This window comes from Eutrigla gurnardus, assembly GCF_963514095.1.
Source record: "Eutrigla gurnardus genome assembly, chromosome: 17".
In the NCBI taxonomy this organism is placed as follows: domain Eukaryota; kingdom Metazoa; phylum Chordata; class Actinopteri; order Perciformes; family Triglidae; genus Eutrigla; species Eutrigla gurnardus.
In genome coordinates, this window is record NC_139928.1 from 2,164,316 (window position 1) to 2,183,093 (window position 18,778).

The 18,778-nt window shown below is 42.5% G+C and overlaps 1 protein-coding gene across 1 annotated transcript in view; it reads right to left on the reverse strand.

Annotated features, from left to right (window-relative positions):
• The window catches only part of tmem200b (transmembrane protein 200B), a 70,954-nt gene that overhangs the window by 23,258 nt on the left and 28,918 nt on the right, over window positions 1–18,778 (reverse strand). The gene's annotated exons all lie outside the window — the stretch shown is intronic.

The window sequence follows — 18,778 nt, forward strand, 5'->3', positions numbered from 1 at the left end:
AACACACATGGACACACGTGTCTGGATAGAGTCGATTCTTTGAACCAAGTTAACCCCCCGCGGCGGAGACCGAATCAAATGACCAGTTCTTAAAACCACGACCGACCGGACCGCCCACTTTGTGACACTGGCTGAGAGTCGGGTGAGACAGCACCGGGCATCTTACACAAGTATGTGAACCCTTGAGTTAATGAGCTCAAAAAAGCTAATTGGAGTCAGGTTTTAGCAGACCTGGAGTCTCGTCAGAATGATAAGTTTGGAGGTGTGGACTACAGCTACCTTGACTGATAAAAACCCCTTAAAATTTTGGAGTTTGCCCTGCACAAGAAGAACACGCTTATGTGAGCCATGCCTCGCCAAAAAGAGCTTTCAGAGGATCTACAATCAAGAATCGTTGATTTACATAAAGCTTGCAAGGGTTACAAAGTTATTTCAAAGACTATAGAAATTTACCAGTCTGCAGTGAGGTAAACACAAATATACAAATGGAGACAATTTGGGATTGTTGCTACTCTACCAAGAAGTGGGCACCCAGTCACAATGCCACCAAGAGCACAATGAACACTAATCAATGAGGTAAAGAAACACCCTGGATGACAGCCAAAGATTTGTAGGCATAATTGGAACTGGCTAACATCTCTGTTCTTGAGTCTACAATACGTAAAACATTGAACAAGCAGGGTATCTACGGCAGGACACCACGAAAGAAGCCACTGCTTACTAAAAAGAACATCGCTGCATGCCAGAAGTTTTCAAAAGAGCACATTGACACTCCATTGGTTAAAATGTTTTGTGGACTGATGAAACTAAGATTGAACTATTTGAAAAAAACAGCACTACATATGGCGTCGGCATATCATCATGAAAACATCATCCCAATCGTAAAGTAGGGTGGAGGAAACATCATGATTTGGGCCTGCTTTGCTGCATCAGGGCCTGGCCAGCTTGGACTCAATGAGGGAAGATTAATTCCCAAGTATATCAGACAATTTTTCAGGATAATGTGAAAATGTCTGTACATCAGCTGAAACTGTGTCAAAGGTGGGTGATGCAACAGGACAACGACCAAAAAACACCGGAGCCACACAAAGTCCACAACAGAATGGCTTCAGAAAAACAAAATCTTGGAGTGGCCAAGTCAGAGCCCAGACCTCGACCCAATAGAGATGCTAGGATTGACTTGAAGAGGGCCAAACACATGAGACATCCAAAGAATGTGACAGAGCTAAAGCAGTTCTGCCAGGACAATGGGCTAAAATTCCTCCTCAACGATGTGCAGGTCTGATCCACAGCTACAGGAAGCGCCTGGTTGAGATTATTGCAGCCAAGGGGGGTGAACCAGTTATTAATTCTATGGGTTCACTTACTTTTTCCACTGCCATTTTGAATGTTGAATGTGTGTGTTCAATAAAGACATAGAAAGAGATCAGATTTATTTTGTGTTATTTTAGACACATTGGCCCTCATTTATCAAACGAACGTACGACAGAAAAACGTGCGTACGACCATTTCTACGCAAACTTCGGCATTTATCAATTTGGACGTGAGCGGACGCTACAATCAGATCTCACGTTAGGTCTGAGCTCGTGTACGCAAATCTGAGTCTGTGGATTTGCGGTGCAGTACAGCAAAATATAAAAATAACAAACCTCAGCTGTCATTAAGCATAAGAAGTCACATATTAAGAACAGATCAAAACGGATTCTTAAAACGAATAAAACAAACATTTTTTTTTTGAAAGCCCACATTTTCACTGATACCACTTTTTAAAAAACAATATGATAGGCTAAACAGACGCGCCAATGCCCATGGAACCGTGGCCAGCACAGCCTCCACTGGGGGCTATACGGAGGAGACAGGACCTCATTCAGCGCTTTTAAAACGTAAAGTATACCTTAAACTCGTGCAAATGCTCTGCAGTATTTAATCAGTAATGTGAAATATTGTTGGTGAAAAAGGCATACTAAACGGACAACGTATAGTCATTTGAACATTTTATTGTGGCTTTTTTAGAGTTTCATTTATTTCTTTTAGGGTGTCATTTATTGCCCCAAGTGCGCCGACAACTGCTGTCAATAAACTGCATATCTCCGCCTGTCTCTCCAGAACCTCTGCAGTGATGATGTTTGGTCTGGGCGCAGCACGGGGGGCAGCAGTGGGACCGCTCTGGGGAGGAGACCTGGCCAACATCATGCTGGTGCCTGGCTCTGAAACATTTAATACAATAAAAATGTCACCCATGTAACATGTGGAAGCCTAATTATTTGTAAGAAATTGTGTACAGTTTGATTTTTACAATGCAAGCAAAAGGGGCTTGTTGGTTACCATTCTGCTCTGGCTCTGACGCGAGTGTGTCCGTGTCTCCTCCACCGCTTATGCCAGAGATGGACTCTGACCCTATCAATGAGGCAATTTTCTCCTCGGTCCCCGTCAGGATCAGGCTGGAGTCTGGTTGGCCTCCTCCAGTCTGCCTGATGCTGTGCTTCAGTGCAGCAACGCGCTTTTTGGTGGCCAGCTTTAAATCGGACCGCTTTTTCTTGACCTAAATGTAAAGAATAGTCTTGATTAATTAGCAGGCATAAGCTTTTAGGCTGCGGATGAAAAGATTAATTTAAGTTGTGAGACATTGGTTAAGTTATTGATAATATATTCAAACCTCAGCCGGAGTCCGTTCCTCTACGGCAACACTGTTGAATGCCTCTGTGATCTTCTTCCAGACAGCGTTTTTATGGGCCCCTTTCACTCCACTCTTCAAACTGCCGAAAAGCACATCTTTTTTTCGCTCCACTTCAGATGTTAGGATGCCGATCTCCGTGTCGGAAAAGTTTTTTTTCTTACCAGTATTTCGTCTCTCCATGTTTGACCTCAATGGGCGAGGCCTCCGAACCAGGAATATTTAAGGGCATAACATGTTAATGACGATTGAATTCAGCCGCCGCATTTATCAAGACCCGCTCATTCCTACGCTGAGATTGGTCAGATACGAACGTTTCATAAATCACACGTGTCCTGTCGTACGACCAAATCTATGCTCAGATCTGCGCCCGTTTTCACGCAAGATTGATAAATGAGCGCCATTATGTTTGTCAATACCCTTGACTTAGATGAAGATCAGATCACCTTTTATGACAAATTTATTCAGAAAACAATCAAATTCCAAAAGATTCACGTTTACATTTACATTTAGGTAATTTAGCAGACGCTTTTGTCCAAAGCGACTTACAATAAGTACATTTGTCAAAAGAAAGAAACAAAGAAATCACAACATGTCATTGCTGATAAAGTAAGAGCTAAAAATAGAAAACAAGTGTTAGGTCCTCATCTGAGTAAAGTAGTAGCTGTTCAGCAAACATACCTTAAGAACAACAGTGCTATGATCAAAGTGCTATAGGTTTTTTTTTAGGGGGGGGGGGGGGTGTTAGTGGGTCATGCTATGTAGAGTCGAGGTGAAGTCTGAACAGGTGAGTCTTGAGCCTTTTTCGGAAGATGGCAAATTACTCTGCTGTCCTGAAATTGGTCGGGAGTTCATTCCACCACTGAGGACCAGAACAGAGAAGAGTCTGGACTTTGCTGAGCGACATTTGTTTGATTTCAGCGATGGTGGTACCAGCCGGCCAGCTGAAGTAGAGGAGCGAAGTGCTCGCTTCGGGGCATGAGGTTTGACCAGTGTTTGAAGGTAGATGGGTGCCGTTCCATTGATGGCCTTGAAGGCCAGTGCCATCGTCTTGAATTGGATGCGTGCTGCAACAGGGAGCCAGTGGAGGTCACAGAGGAGGGGGGTCACATGGGACAATTTGGTTTGGCAGCGTGCTGCAGTGTTCTGCATACGCTGCAATGGTTTAGTCGCCGAGGCCGGGAGGCCAGCCAGGAGAGAGTTGCAGTAGTCAAGGCGGGAGATGACCAGTGCTTGGACCAGGAGTTGCGTTGCATCCTTTGTGAGGAGAGTCCAAATCCTGCGGATATTGTAGAGAGAAAATCTGCAGGACAGAAAAAATCTGCCACAACAGTTATGTTGGGGGTGCAGGATAGTTGGTCATCGTGACGCTGGTGTTTGATACAAGCTCCGACGATTACCCCTTTTTCACCAACGCGAACCTAGTTCAAGAAGCAGGCCGGTGCCTGTGCTGGTTCGCAGTTGGTTCAACTTGCGAACCTTCTGAGAACCTGTTTGCGTTTCTACGGGCTAGAGAGCCCAGAGAGCCACGTCATTACGTCACTGTATACGTCTGAGGTTTCCCCGCAGCGCTCATTTCAAGCATAGCAGACATGTCTCTTCAGAAAAAGTGTTTATTTTGGCAAATAATACAATAACAATAAAATACACAAAATACTAAAATCACAAAATGTTTTAAAGTGTAGAACAGTATGTGTTTGATGTTGTTTGATGTCATCTGCAGGTAGGACCTCCATTCAATATCGCCGATGCCCGACAACTCTACAAACACAAACCAGAGAACAGCGGTTTAATCACAAACTTGTCCACGACGCTGCGAACACAGATATTATGTTACGTTGGTAGTTGGTAACGTTTAGTGAGCCAACGGCAGTCAGAAAGTGGCATGCTAACATTATTGATAGCAATATCACGCTAGCTGGCTAGCTAGCCGGTCAGCTTACATTACCCGAGGAAGCATAGCCACTAGTTGCTGCTGTTACGAATGTAATCACTAGCTTGGTAAACTAAACAGAAATGTGTCGTTGGTTTGGTTTTTAAAAGTGAAAACTTACCGGGAACAGTAACGTTAGTAAAACTCTGCAGCAGCGTATTTTCCCCCCGTCGCCTCGAGCGTTAACCCCACCCCCAGCCCCTGACGTAGGTTTGCGAACGGTTCTCGCGATTGGGCACCGGCTCCGAACCGGCCCTCAAAATGCCTCGATGGAAAAGGGCCATCAGAGTCACCAGACTTTGAGGCACCTAAACACAGCTGGAAACTGATTAACACCTTTGTTTGACAGAGAGCCTCGATTGAAGTATAAAGGATAACACCTTATCTCTTCCTCACCATTTGCTCCTAAGGCCCCGTACACACGAAGCAAAACAAACTTTTTTTCTCCGTTTTGCCTTGGCGTCGTTTCAAGAAAATCTGCGTCCACATGAATCCACTGAAAACGACTCAGCGCGCTGTAGTACATATTCCAGGCCCTTATGCGGCGCTGTTTCTGCTACAAAAATGCAGAAGAAGAGACGGAGCCTGACCGGATGTTTGCCGTTGCTATGGCAACACGTGAGAGTTACAGCTAATCTCCGCCCGACCACCCGATCAATAAACACCCATAAGATGACAATTTGGCCCGTATAAATAAAACCAACAATAAGCAGCCGTCACCCTAAGGACCTTGACGAGGCGTTGTCACACGTTAGGATGGATTAATTAGACAAATAAATGCCTACATTCATGGGAAGTTAGCTAGCGGTTGTTTGTTAGCATCGTAATAAAGTAGCTTTTTTCCCGGAATATCGCCCCCCTCTCTCTCGGCTCCGTTTTTCTTCATACAGCGGCCCTGATACGCTGTCGTACAGACGAGCAGAATATCTGCTACGAGCAGGGAGGCCGCAATTGTTGTTTTTTACGAGACGTCGCGGGGGAAGAAGTCAGGTTCGAGGGTCGAGGGGCGGGGCGATGACGTCAGCGCATTCGTTTTCGCCGTCCACACGAAAACGATCACGAAACGGAGGGGGGCCATTTTTTTCTTTTCCACCCTGAGAACTGGTTTCAAAAAAGTGCGTTTTCACGCCGCGGAAACGCCGGATCCGTATGGACAGCAGGGCGAAACGCACTGTTTAGGCACTGAAAACGTTTTCGTGTGGACAGGCCCTAAGTCATGTTGAAGACCCCTTCCTCCCCTCTGGGAGTCATAAACTAACGACCTGGTCTGCTGGCATGCAGAGAGAGGTCACATGAACTCTGCGGGAAATCATATTCACATTTTGACCAATCCAAGAAAAGGATGAGATATGTGTTCAACATTAGTTTAAAACCATCCATAATAATCATTGAGGAACTATAAGCATACTGGCAACCTTCCCATCATTCTACGCCGAAGAACAGAGGAGTTACCAAAAATGCTAAAAATTAACATTGTCATTGTAATGGACTTAACTACTACACTCACGCAGTCAGACGAAAATATGTTTTCTCATTAATCTGCCCGCATCACCGAGGACAAAATGCTTACTAAGTTACCAAACTTGTTTGGGCTAGCTTGATAGGTTTGCATTGTATGTGTTGGATCAAAGTTCCTTTCAACTCTACCAAAAATATTTAGTTCAAAATGATTTGTACAGAGAAATGTTTGCAGTTCATGTTTCATTTGTTTTGACCTATCATTCTGTGTGAGAACTATATGCAATGTGTTAAGGGCGTTCACACCGGACGCGATAGACGCGAATTGAGCGGCAACTCTACATTGAAAATCAATGTAAATGGCGAGATGACACGCGATTCAGGCGGCGGCGACGCGAATGGAGCGTCTGAAGCGACGCGAATAAGGTTGAAAATATCGAACTTTTCAGGCGGCATCGCGCCGCGACATCCAATCAGCGACGAGTTCAAGCCGACAGACAGATGGACAGGCGCTCCACAGCTGAGATGGACGGGCTGCATTCCCAAACAACCCGACTCCGGGAAGACCGGACTCCGAGAAGACCGGACTCCGGCGCGACGGGGGCCTCACACGGTCCACGGGCTGAGCCTCAATCAGAAGGACTCCCGAGCGACACCGGGCAAGCGGCCTTCCGTACGCCACATTTCCCACGTCCGCCCGTCGGATTCGGCTCTTCGCTTGCCGCTACCGAGGGAATAATGTTTAGTTTCTTTTCCTCCGCTTAGTAATATGCTTAAATTCAGTGGGTTATCTCGTCTGATCTGAGGTCGTAGTCGAATGTGGCCCCGACTCTCCCTGGGGAGAGGTGTGAGGGACGTGGCTCCCGGAGGAGGCTCCCGGACTCTGGCATCGGGTACCTCGTTTCCCCCGCTAGAGCGGCACCGGTTCAAAAATGAGCGTCATGCGCAAATGAAGCGAATGACGCGAATGACACAAATAGTGCAAAATGATCAAGCGGCGCGATACAAGCGTCTCAAGCGATTGTATTTGCGTCTATCGCGTCCGGTGTGAACGCCACATTAGAAGAAGCCAACTTTGACCATAAGGGCAAGATTGTGTGTGATCAGCATATCCTATACATTTAGGGAATCACATTACGAGTGGTTCTATTGGAGGTCCTCCTGGACCGGCTCCTCCTCAGGATCGGGTTCAGCTAAAATCACGCCCCCTGCGTGTAGCATAAAGACAGAGCATTTCCAAGGGGTTGGAGAGGGGGTCGAGGTCAAAGCTCACGCTTGGCTGGCTCCCCCCCTCTTTGCTTCATTTTCTTTCCTTTTTCCCTTTTTGCATTTTTCGGGAATTGTTACTATCAGCAGTGTTGGGCAAGTTACTTCAAAAGCGTAATGCATTATTTATTACTTGTTACTGTCATTTCAAAGTAATTAGTTACATTACAATATTACTGTCTTTGAATTGTAAGGCATTACACTACTTTTACATTACTTTTGCATTACTTTTCGCCAAAATAAAAGGAAATATGGATCCTGTGTTTTCAATAGATCTTCTTGTGTTCTGCTGCCGTCATCTTCTCCTCAATCAATAGCAGTAAGAGGAAGTAAACATTTGCGCGGATTTATTTCTCCTCTGTGGATCTCGCAGTGATGGCGAATTTGTATAAAAATAACACACCAATTGATTTCGGGTTTAAAATGCATAGTAACGCGCGTTACTGAGATTTGTACCGAGTAAAATATTACCAACTTTTTTTTTGTAATGCCTTACATTACCGCGTTACAGCAAAACATAATGCATTACAGTAATGCATTACTTTTGTAAAGCGTTACTCCCAACACTGACTATCAGTAACATTTTTACTCTTAACAACTAAGAGTCCCTACGAAGATCACTAAGTATTACGAGTAAGCTATATAATTAGTTATCCAAGATCCAACGTCACGCCACCGGTCACTCCCAGCAGCAGCAACCCGAGGAAGGGACGGCCTCCGAACCAGACGAACAGCTACGAAACCACCGCAGAGCGGTGCTCACGGTTACCGAACCATCCCTCGGCAGACGGCCTGCAAACGGCAGTGCCCTAATTCACCGACGGGAAGAGTGACTGCTTGGGGTTCCGAGGAAAACCTGAGACCACGCTGCAGAACGTAAGACCGACACAGTTTACACTCAGTTGGTGACCAGAGTTGAAGCGAATGGTGAAACTAATTAATAGCGTTCTCTAATATTTTATATCCGTTGAGGCACACACACTTGTCCTTATCGCCAAACTTCCTATATTCATGGTTAACCCGTTTCTTCCAGTAATACTTCTCGTGTTTTATGTGTGTTTATGTTGATTCCACTTATACTCTGTTATTCCCTTTGTTTAATCCTTAGTTAGTCAATAAATTCCCCTAAAACATAAAGTGGTTGTCCGTGGATATTTCTTCTGTGCAGAATACTATTTCAAGAACCTATGATCTACGGCAGCGGTTTTCAAAGTGTGAGGCGCGCCTCCCCAGGGGGGCGCGAGAGGACTTCAGGGGAGACGCGAAAAGAAAGCACGCGGAGCGCCGCGAATAGGCGCGGCCGTGAAGCGATCGTTTCGGCATCTGCTCTATTTTTTGCGCGTGCCGCGAGCGAACGCGGCAATTCTGGCAGGAAATCACACAAAGACACACGAGACAATCCGGTCAATTTTCAGCGGCGGCTTTTGAGTTCTCTTAGGGGAGGTCCACTATCCCACACTTTGAAAACCCCTGATCTAAGGAAATGAGACTGATTTATTAAATGATATTGAATTGATTAATTGTTAATTAATTAAAGGGATAGTTCGGAATTTTGGACATAACACCTATTTTCTAACTCAGCCGGTGTGTTCGAGACGTCTGGAGACGTTTTCAAGAAATTTCATTCAGTTCTTCTAGTTGCCGAGTTCGCTTGTGCTATGGCTAGCGCAAGTCAATCGTTCTAGTTTTAGCATGGCATTAAAAACACTCATACCGACTCCACAGTGCACCCGAGGCAAATCAATTGTAACGGCAGACTATCGATGTACATATCTGTGTTGATAGAATATTGAAATAAAACCAACCTTGCATTTTTAAGGATTTAAGTCTCAGCAGCAGCGTGTCATACTTCCTAGTAGGCTATGGCAGCGGCGGACTGATATCACCTAGCACTTATAAGTTACCGGTTCTATAATAGTTTGTTTACCTGCTGTCATTGCTACAGACACTGCATGAAAAGTCGGATTTTCGTCCCTGTAAACGCCCGAAAATCTCCCTAATTTTCGGGAGTTAACGACAATTTACAGGCTGCGAACGCCGCGTTCGTCTGTGCCGAAAATTGTCGGAAACGAACCACAGCGAAGGCTCTAATTAGCATATGAACAGCGGCGAAACCCCGCCTGGCCAGAGATGGCTTGAATATCCTCACTCAGGATTGGATGAAACCACTAGTTTTAAACAAGTATAATCGCTCGTGATTGGTTGGCAGATCTGGTCATTATAAATGTAAAGCCAACCCACGTTGGTAGATCTGTCACTATTGGTCAACCTGATGAGTCATTATAAATGTAAACCCCACCCCCGTTGGCAGATGTGTTACTATTGGTCACACTGGGTCTTTTAAACAAGAATAATCACTAGTGATTGGTTAGCAGATCTATCACTATATATATATATATACATATATATATATATATACACACACATATATATATATACATGTTTATATATATATATGTATATTTATACATATATGTACACACATTTATTTTTATTTATTTATATATTTATAGATATAAATATGAATGAATTTATTGAGGAAAGGAAAAATTGCCAGGAGGAAGTATTCAAAGAAAGAGCAACTGTACAAATTTGCCCACACAACAAACAAATGAACTGGCGACATTCTGTCCGAATTTGGTCAATTTTACAGCCGCCTGCTGTGCGTGGCCCTGTACTTGGGAGTCTTCTCTAATCGCGACTGTAGAGTCGCACAGAGCTCGGTGAGCTCCTGGCTACGAGAGGATGGAGGTCGCACAATCCATCCAGACACCCCGCCAACGACGCCGTCCTCCTCATCAGACCTCATGTCTGTGGTGGCGCACTTCCAACGGTCCACCTCATCACCAGCAAGCACACTCCGTCTCGCTTCCGGCAGCTGTAAAACAATCAATAAAGACAATCAGTACTGCGCGATGCACTGCGCATGGACACAACACATCTATTAATGCACCTGAAAATAGGTTTAGGTAGGTTTGGTCACATTGACCAAAAACGGATCTAATGAATCTAATAAGTCTATCCCTCTTTCTCCTAGAACGACTCCGAGCTGACGTCTTCACAGCTTCCGCCTGCGATGCGAGATCAGGCTGTGTGTGTCTGAAGCTCCTGCGTACCGTTTCATAGTATGTCTTACAGGCAGCTGGAAAACAATTAAATGAGTGGTATGAATAAGAAAACTTAAGTCACAGTAAAATTAAAACAAGGAAGAAGAAAACAGTAAAAGTTACTTACACACAATGGCGTCACTATCAGCGTCATAGAAATCCGGACTTGCGGACAAAGCTCCGAGCAAGTAAGAGGTCACAGCTTCGTTATGAGGCGAGGTTCGTCTGTGAAAACAAAATGAACAGTTAAGATCGGTATCTACTGTTAACGCATCTATTTCCTTATACAGCAGAATGAAAGCACATTCTTTAAATCGTACCCTTGCTCCGGTTCGTAGCGCCTACAATTCGTCTCCGAGTTGTGAAGACGGCGTACTGCTTCCTGTAAAAGACCAACAACATACACTTAACAAAGCAACTTAACGTTACACTGGTTCCTCTCTCTTGTTCTTTTACAAGGCTACTATGCTACTTTTAGCTTGGACTATTAGCTTTTAAGCTACTTTTAGCTTGGGCTTGCTTTGCTAATTTTAGCTTAGCTAGCAGTCACCGAACATATTCTTACCGCAATCATCCTGAGAGTCTCCAGCAGTCCTGGATATAAGAATTATAACATTTAAACCACATTTTCTTAAGTGAAGCCTCTCAGAGCAGCATCCCTCCTGCCGGTGAACGTGAACGTCTCCTCCTCATAGTTCCCCCCACTGAATGAGGCGCCCGGTGTCTGCATCCGCCCCTTTAACGGACAACGGTGCACGGCGTTATTAATCACCGTTAGTAAATATATAACCACGGTTTAACATAAGCACTATATTATTAGTTAACGTCGGTAAAAACGGCACATTTTCCGCTTCGCTTGCGCTCGCTAACCCCTAAATGGTAAATTACCGTCAGTAGGCTAGCCGGCTAGCAGGACCTTCGATTCGTAACGTTAACGTACAATGCCAACAACAATAAAGTAACGTTCATTATCAATACGATTTAAAAGTCAGCTGGAAATGTAAAAGTCATGTTACAGTATACTTACATGTGTACGCGGTTTGTGTCGGGCTCCTCGCCAGAATCACCGCAGTCGTCCGCCATTATCCAAAACTTGTGAAGTCAGACGAGCCGCAATGCATTTTGGGAAGTTGAGTAGATTTAGCAAGGTCCGCTGTACTCAGAAATTCTTGCCAATGCAGTATACATCCGGGCATTTCTCGCGTGCACAAATTCACATACTATTGTATGTGAACGCACTACGTACTCAAATTTACGTCACAATTAAATACGAGTAGGACGTTAGTATGGCATTTCGAACACAGCCGAGATCTATGATCTATGAACCCATCCTTGACCCTCTAGCAGAACTACGACCAGCCATTATAAAGCAGTTTATAGTTGTTAATGTTGTGTCAAAAGGTACTGCATTTAAACATGTTACTGCGCAAGTTTCCTGGCTTCATCCCCATCCGGACAGACATTTTTGTGGAAAGCCAATAGAAGTTTGGAGCTTGCAGGGAACAGACACGTCATACCCAGCATCATTTCTGCCTGTTGAGCGCATTGCTGGGAGATGTGTGGTTAACACATCCACTGTGCTTTTAAGCAAGACCAAAGAAAGGGTCACTGTAGTCATGCCACTATGCACAGTGGTTGAGCTCTAGGAGACTGTGATGTTGTTTGCATGAATGTACATTTTACCTTTGTGGCAAAGCCTGATCAAAAGTAATTGTTGAAGCAAATTGTTTTGTGTATCTTTGAATGAAGATGAAATTAAGTTATATCTTTGAATGAAGATGAAATGAAGTTAACACCTTTCAGAAAAATGTCACCTGGGGGAAAACTCCCCCTGCTACCCTGATTTGCATTTGTATAGCTCACAGCATTTTCATTTACATGTTAAAGCTTCCCCTAGGATTACGGGGAGGGGGGTCATGGGGGGACAACTGCCAAGCAAGGCCCACGTCAATTCCCGGCAATTTACGTCAGTTTTCGGTGTTTCCTGCAAATTGCCGTTTGCAGTCGTAAACCTGAACTTCCACGTCAATTTACAGGGCCGCTAACTGACGAAAATCCCACTTTTCATGCAGTGAGACGCAGAGTAGCCTGCAGTGTTAGTTTCTTCAATCTCACAGAAATGGCCACTTTTGGAGAATATAGTGAAACTTTTGAAGACTCTGATGAGTATTTTTCCACCCAAACCCAACCGTACCTGTACGAGCCTGAATATACAGAGGAAGAATTGCACGAGAGGGATGCTCAAAGGGCAGAACGTGAACGAGTGTCTGTGGAGACCGAAATAGCCCCCGCTGGAGCTGAGAACCGGGACCGAACAAACGGAGACTGGTGGTGCCAGGAGTGGATGTGTGGATTCGCGGAGCCGCCCGCTGCCCGGTGTTGGTCCGAGCTCCAAAGGCTTTTCACCCAGCTCTGAGGGCACGAGGCCAGACTGTTCGACGTGGGTCAGGTCTCTATTTACCGGCGGGATTCCCCGCAACGCGTCCGAGGGTTTACGGGTCTACAGACGGAGCAGAGGTCCGGGTTCGCGGTGCGTAATTGTGGGTTTGCGTGGCCGTGTGCTGCCCGGTGTTTGAGTGAGCTCCGAGGGCTTTTCAGACAGCCTTGGGGGCATAAGTGCCGACAAATCGGCGATGTTCAGGTGTGTATTTACCGGCTGGATTCCAAGCAGCGCGTCCTAGAGTTTTGAGTCTGACGGAGCAAAGTAAAATTCCACTGCTGCTGAGAAACTAGTCCCTCAAAAAATGGATGATTTATGCGATGCGAGGTTAGACATGTTTCAAATATTATTCTATCAACACAGATATGTACATCGACAGTCTAGTGTTTTAATTGATTTGCCTCGGGTGCACTGTGGAGTCAGTATGAGTGTTTTTAATTCCATGCTAAAACTAGAACGATTGACTTGCGCTAGCCATAGCACAAGCGAACTTGGCAACTAGAAGAACTGAATGAAATTTCTTGAAAACGTCTCCAGACGTCTCGAACACATCGGCTGACTTGGAAAATAGGTCTTATGTCCAAAATTCCGAACTATCCCTTTAATAAGTGGTCATTAGAGTCATTAATGTGAACTCTATAAAGTTCTGTCTGACCAACAGATGGTGCCCCTTTTACGAGAGCAGGTATTAAAATTGGATATTAATACACATTGATATACATATTTTAATATCGTCCTTAGTTTCCTTACATACACAGTTTACCTACCATTAGGCATTACCCTTATTTTCCTACAGAATGCTGGTGTATAATTTTCTGCTAATTATGAAGTTTTACGTGTTTATTAAGCTTCAGGAAATGTCATTGCGCCTGCAGCTTCCAAATGTTCAAGGAAATTCTAAAACCTCTGCTCTTTTTTCCATGACATCGCTACATCGTGTAGGCCCAGGCCTAACGAAAAGGAGAGAATTTTGAGACGTTTCTTGATTTGGAACTTAATTATAATTTTAATTATTTCTGTCTGTCCCCAGAGGAAAAGAAAATTCAAAAATCCATCCATCCATCCATGGATAGATGGATTTTTCTCCAGAGCAATAAGATGCACTAAATCTCAATTTAGTCTCTTTTTAAGTTTCAGAAGAGATCTCAACAAGCTCTAATATAATTCTCAGAGTTTCTCAACTTGTATGTAGAGAGCTCTCTCTATAAACTCAATCTATTCTCATTCCAGCTTCAGTTAATCCATCTCATATTAAGTTCAGACAGAACAAATGAAGAGCTCTCCACAAGCACTCATTGACTTCTCAGACTTAGATCAATGTTTTGGTTGTTTTTAATCATGTTGACTTTATTGTAATCCACATTTTTTTTTTTAAATTATGTATAACTGAATTGATTGAAAATGTATTATTGTATTATTGTAGGTTGCAAAGACCTTCTGCTTTTATATTAATTATATTTTCTATGAATGATTTTAAGTATTCCAATGCACATAATTCAGGTTCTTTTCATGAACCACATAAAACGTAAAATAAAAACAACAGTAATTTATTGGTAATTTGAGAGCAATAAAATTACTATTTCAACAAAGTCCAATATCAGAATATAGCACTTTTTATCACTTAAAAATACTACTACCACTACCATTGCCTCCAATAGTGAACACATTTGTGAAAATAGTTAGGAAAATAACTATCAAAAAAGTAAACAGAAAGCCACACTTTTGACATTTGCATTGCAGAAATTAATTTGACAAAATGCCAACAAAAACTTCAAAAACTCAGACCATTAGTGGTGTCAATGTAGTATATTCAGATGTCTGTATCTTCTCATGTTAAGCTGTTGTGTAGTCAATTAATCTTAAGTAACACGTTAAAATCCAGGCCCTAGTAAAAAAAAATAATTTCAGTTAACTGAAATTAAAAAACTAAAATGAGGCTTTACAAAACTCAAGAAATAACTGCATATATTGTACATGCAAAAGTAACTAAAACAAGATAAACTCATAAAGAAAAAGTGTAGCTTCATACACTTACCACTTACAGGAGCTGCATCTTTGTTTTCTTCAACAAGTTGCATTTTGCGCATAGACTGTAAAGATTCGGCTCAAACAAATTGTGAACTTTGAACCCAGTAGATGGCAGCCCTAACGTCAACATTTCATTGGGAGAGAGCGCCATCCGTCACAAGTGCTGCATCATGATTGGTTAATAGATTGGTACTCTAGGTCTGACTGACGTAAAGTCTTAAGCCCAAGTTATGCTTCTGCGTCGACACAATGCAAGGGGACTTGCGGACCCCTTACGTCCTTGCGGACCCCCCTTACGTCCAACGCAAGGGCCAGACGTGCACCTCCCAAAAATCCTAGACGCGCGTCGAGGCGACGCAACACCAACGCAACACCAACGCAGCGGCATTGCCTGTGATTGGTCCGCTAACTACATCCGCTGGAGACCGCTATCCGGTTTCCACTCATAAACACCGCCATTTAAACTTTTAAAAGGCTACTTTTATTGTTTGCACCTCGTTTTATTGTTTGCACCTTGTCGCTTTTGCACAAAGAAATAAAACACCAAGTTCTGAAAAATAGTGGATGTTTAAAGCCGGAAAGTAAACAAATAGGCTATAACGAGGCTAACGACGATATACGTCAAGAGTCTCGGTCGGTCGGTCATTCTTTACAAAAAACATAGCGCCCTTTACCGGTGTGGCATTGAATTGCATTTCGACACGTAAACCCAACGCAGAACCATCACGGTCTCCAAGCAACTGCGTGGTCGTTGCGTGGCCGTTGCGTGATCACTACGCGGAAGCATAATCAGGGCTTTACGTTAACGGTTGGAGGCAGAAGGAAAAAAAAAAAAGATGGAGGCAGAAGGAACCGTTACGGAACGTAAAAGAAGGTAAGCGATATCTTAGTAAAGCGTAATTTGGGTAAAACTTTGTAAAAATTTAGATGGCGAGTGTTTATGTTGGTTCAGATACTTTTTTCGAAGAAACTGATCGGCATATGCGGCAAACAGTGAAGCTAGCTAGTTAGGCCCGGACCATGTGGCCATGAACTTATTATGATTAACTGTTAGCTAATGTTAACTGGTTAACTTATTACGGTAATATCTTTATGTAAAGAATATGCTCTTTGGGATTTTTTTTTCACAAAGTGAGTAAAATAATACTGAACTCCATTGAAAAAATCTTCAAATTAACACAACGATGATTGTGATGGATCGCCTGCTAGCTGTTCATTTAGAAATGAGTCCACATTTACCTACAAAATATGTGCCGAATTACATTGAAGTGGCTAATGAATGTTATTTTTTCAGTATTATCCATGTTGTTTATCCTAAGACTGCTCGAAACAAGGCTTGTTGTAAATGGTGTATGTTTAAAAGGGAGTTCTGCAGGCAGCTGGACAGAGTTCAGCATCTCCGGCACACACCTCCAGCGTTTCAGAGCAGATCATTCTGCTTATTGTTTCATGACTTAATCATAATTTTATATACTTATTCATGTGTTCATAATTCATTCTTCAGATTTCTGTGGGTGGTTAATCATATTTTATTATATAATTAGCAAAGAAGACAGCAAGTTTGATTTGGTGATCAAATCTTAACATGATGTATGATTTTTGGCAATTAAGATATTTGCATTGGAGCCTCATGCATATTTAAAGTGCTTGCTGTGGACAAAATTGTTACGTGTTGAAATTTAAGAGGATATATCCTCTTAAAGACCATGTTTTTCAGTTCCTGAGTTGTCTGATATGGTTACAGTAACACATCTCTGTATCCAAATGTTTCAACAAGTTGCTGTACCAAATTATGAGATATAATGACATGATAAAACTAGTAAACTAGTAACTAAAATAAGACATTGAACCACCTTTTTAAATAATTAAAATATTGTACTTTTATGTATTTAACAGAATGGATGGCCCAGCAGGAAATACCAAGAAAGAGATGCCCAAAAGAGCGCGAAACCCACCGAAGAAGATGTGTTATTATGAACCAGACCCCGGCTCACCCAAAGATGACTCAGATGGTAATTGAGTTATTATTTCACTACATGGCTTAGCTAATTTTTTGGCATGATTGTCATTTCTAACTTACTTTGGACACTATAATAACCAAAATCTCAGTCTCTGGTCTCTTATCACTGGGATTATTATTATCAATATATTGGCAGCTTCAGCCGCAAACATTGATTTACAGGATTTTTTAAAAAGAAATGTCAAGAAAGGTGAGAGTAACCCCCACTTGAAACTGTATACATTTTAGTCACAGAATTTTACAACTCTATTGGTCAAATTATCACTACATTTGGGGCTGGGAAATTGATTTAAAAAAATGTTTTTAAAATAAAATAAAATTCTCTCATCAGAAAAAGTAGCAACTTTTTTCCAGGGTAGGCATGAAATTGCAAATAGGTCTCTAATTGTTGATACCTACAGAAACTCTGTTGCCGCTTTATTGCAGATTATAGAATTTAATTCTTTAAAATGTATTGACAATGTAGGGTATATGGAGGATAATGATTCATGACCAGTTATGGTCACTATTCATAAATTATCGTATTATCAAGTTATTGATTAATGATATAGGGTTAAACAAAACCTCGGGGCATCACCTTCCTGAAGCTATGTCCTTGGGAGGCGAAAGGAATCTACTAGGAAGCTTAACAATAATTGTATAACCCAAATTAATCAATATCACAAGATAATAAAGTCTCGTTATTAAAAGCAGTCTCATAAACTTTAGTGGTCTCAATTCTCAATGGTAGGATCTATAAGAGTCAGTCAACGACATGTAAATTTTGATTTTGGTACAAAGAAAGCTAGGTTATTAAAATAACACACACGCACAACACAATGTAAACAAAGAGTACGATCTTAAGTTGTTACAGCCTAACCTGAGCAGCGGTGTTATAGCAGTCCTGACGTCGGTTCTTCGTCTAGCTTGATGGTTGTCACTTCTTGCTGCACTGTGACTAAGGTTTTAGCAGCTGCTATCTGGCTTTTATCTACAATTTAATGTTGGCGGACTTACAGGCGTGTCTGCCTGAGGAAAGGTGTTTCCGTTACCACCCGCTGTCGCAAACAATGTCGCCTAGCGATTTATTTGCACCACTAGATGGCAGTACGAGACCACAAATGAATGAGAGGGCGCAGTTGCATTACAGTGTCTGCATGAAAGACAATAAAGCTTAAAGGACATTTCCAGGCAAAAACAACCATGGGCCATATTTAGCAAATATTTTACCTCTAGAATAATGAATGTGCAGATTTTTCTCTCAATGTCTCCTGTTATCTAGCAGATCTCTCTGTCCCCACCTCCGAGCAGCAGCAGAAAATGGAGGTAGTGCGTTCTACTGCCGTTTAAGCTATTTGCAACTCACACACCACCCTTTTTATTGCACAGACAACAGCAAATAGTTATACAAACATGCAACCAGGTGTTTGTTTACCTGGAGAAGGCGGACATCTTGGAGAAATTAGTAATAATAAACGCATGCATAGACTCGCGGGAATCTTGTTGATCTCATTGATAATAAAATGCATACAGTAATCATTAAATAATGAAATAGAATAAAAACAAAGTGAAAAGATAGAATACAGAGTGCATGATTCAAATACATTGTTATTGTAAAGTGTTGCATGAGTGAAGAAGTGTGAAGCAAATGCAAACAGAATAAAGTTAATGCTAGTTGAAGGCTAAAGTGAAGAGATGAATTTTTATCTCTGCTAAGGTCTAAGAGGATTAGAATTGAGACCAATAAGATATAGTAGCATGTTTAAGTAAGATTGATTTTTAGCCTGTACTGGTTTACTCAAAATCTCCTTTATTTACTCTCTGTTCATTTTCAGGACTTTTTGTATTTTTTACCTTTGAAGATGGATACACG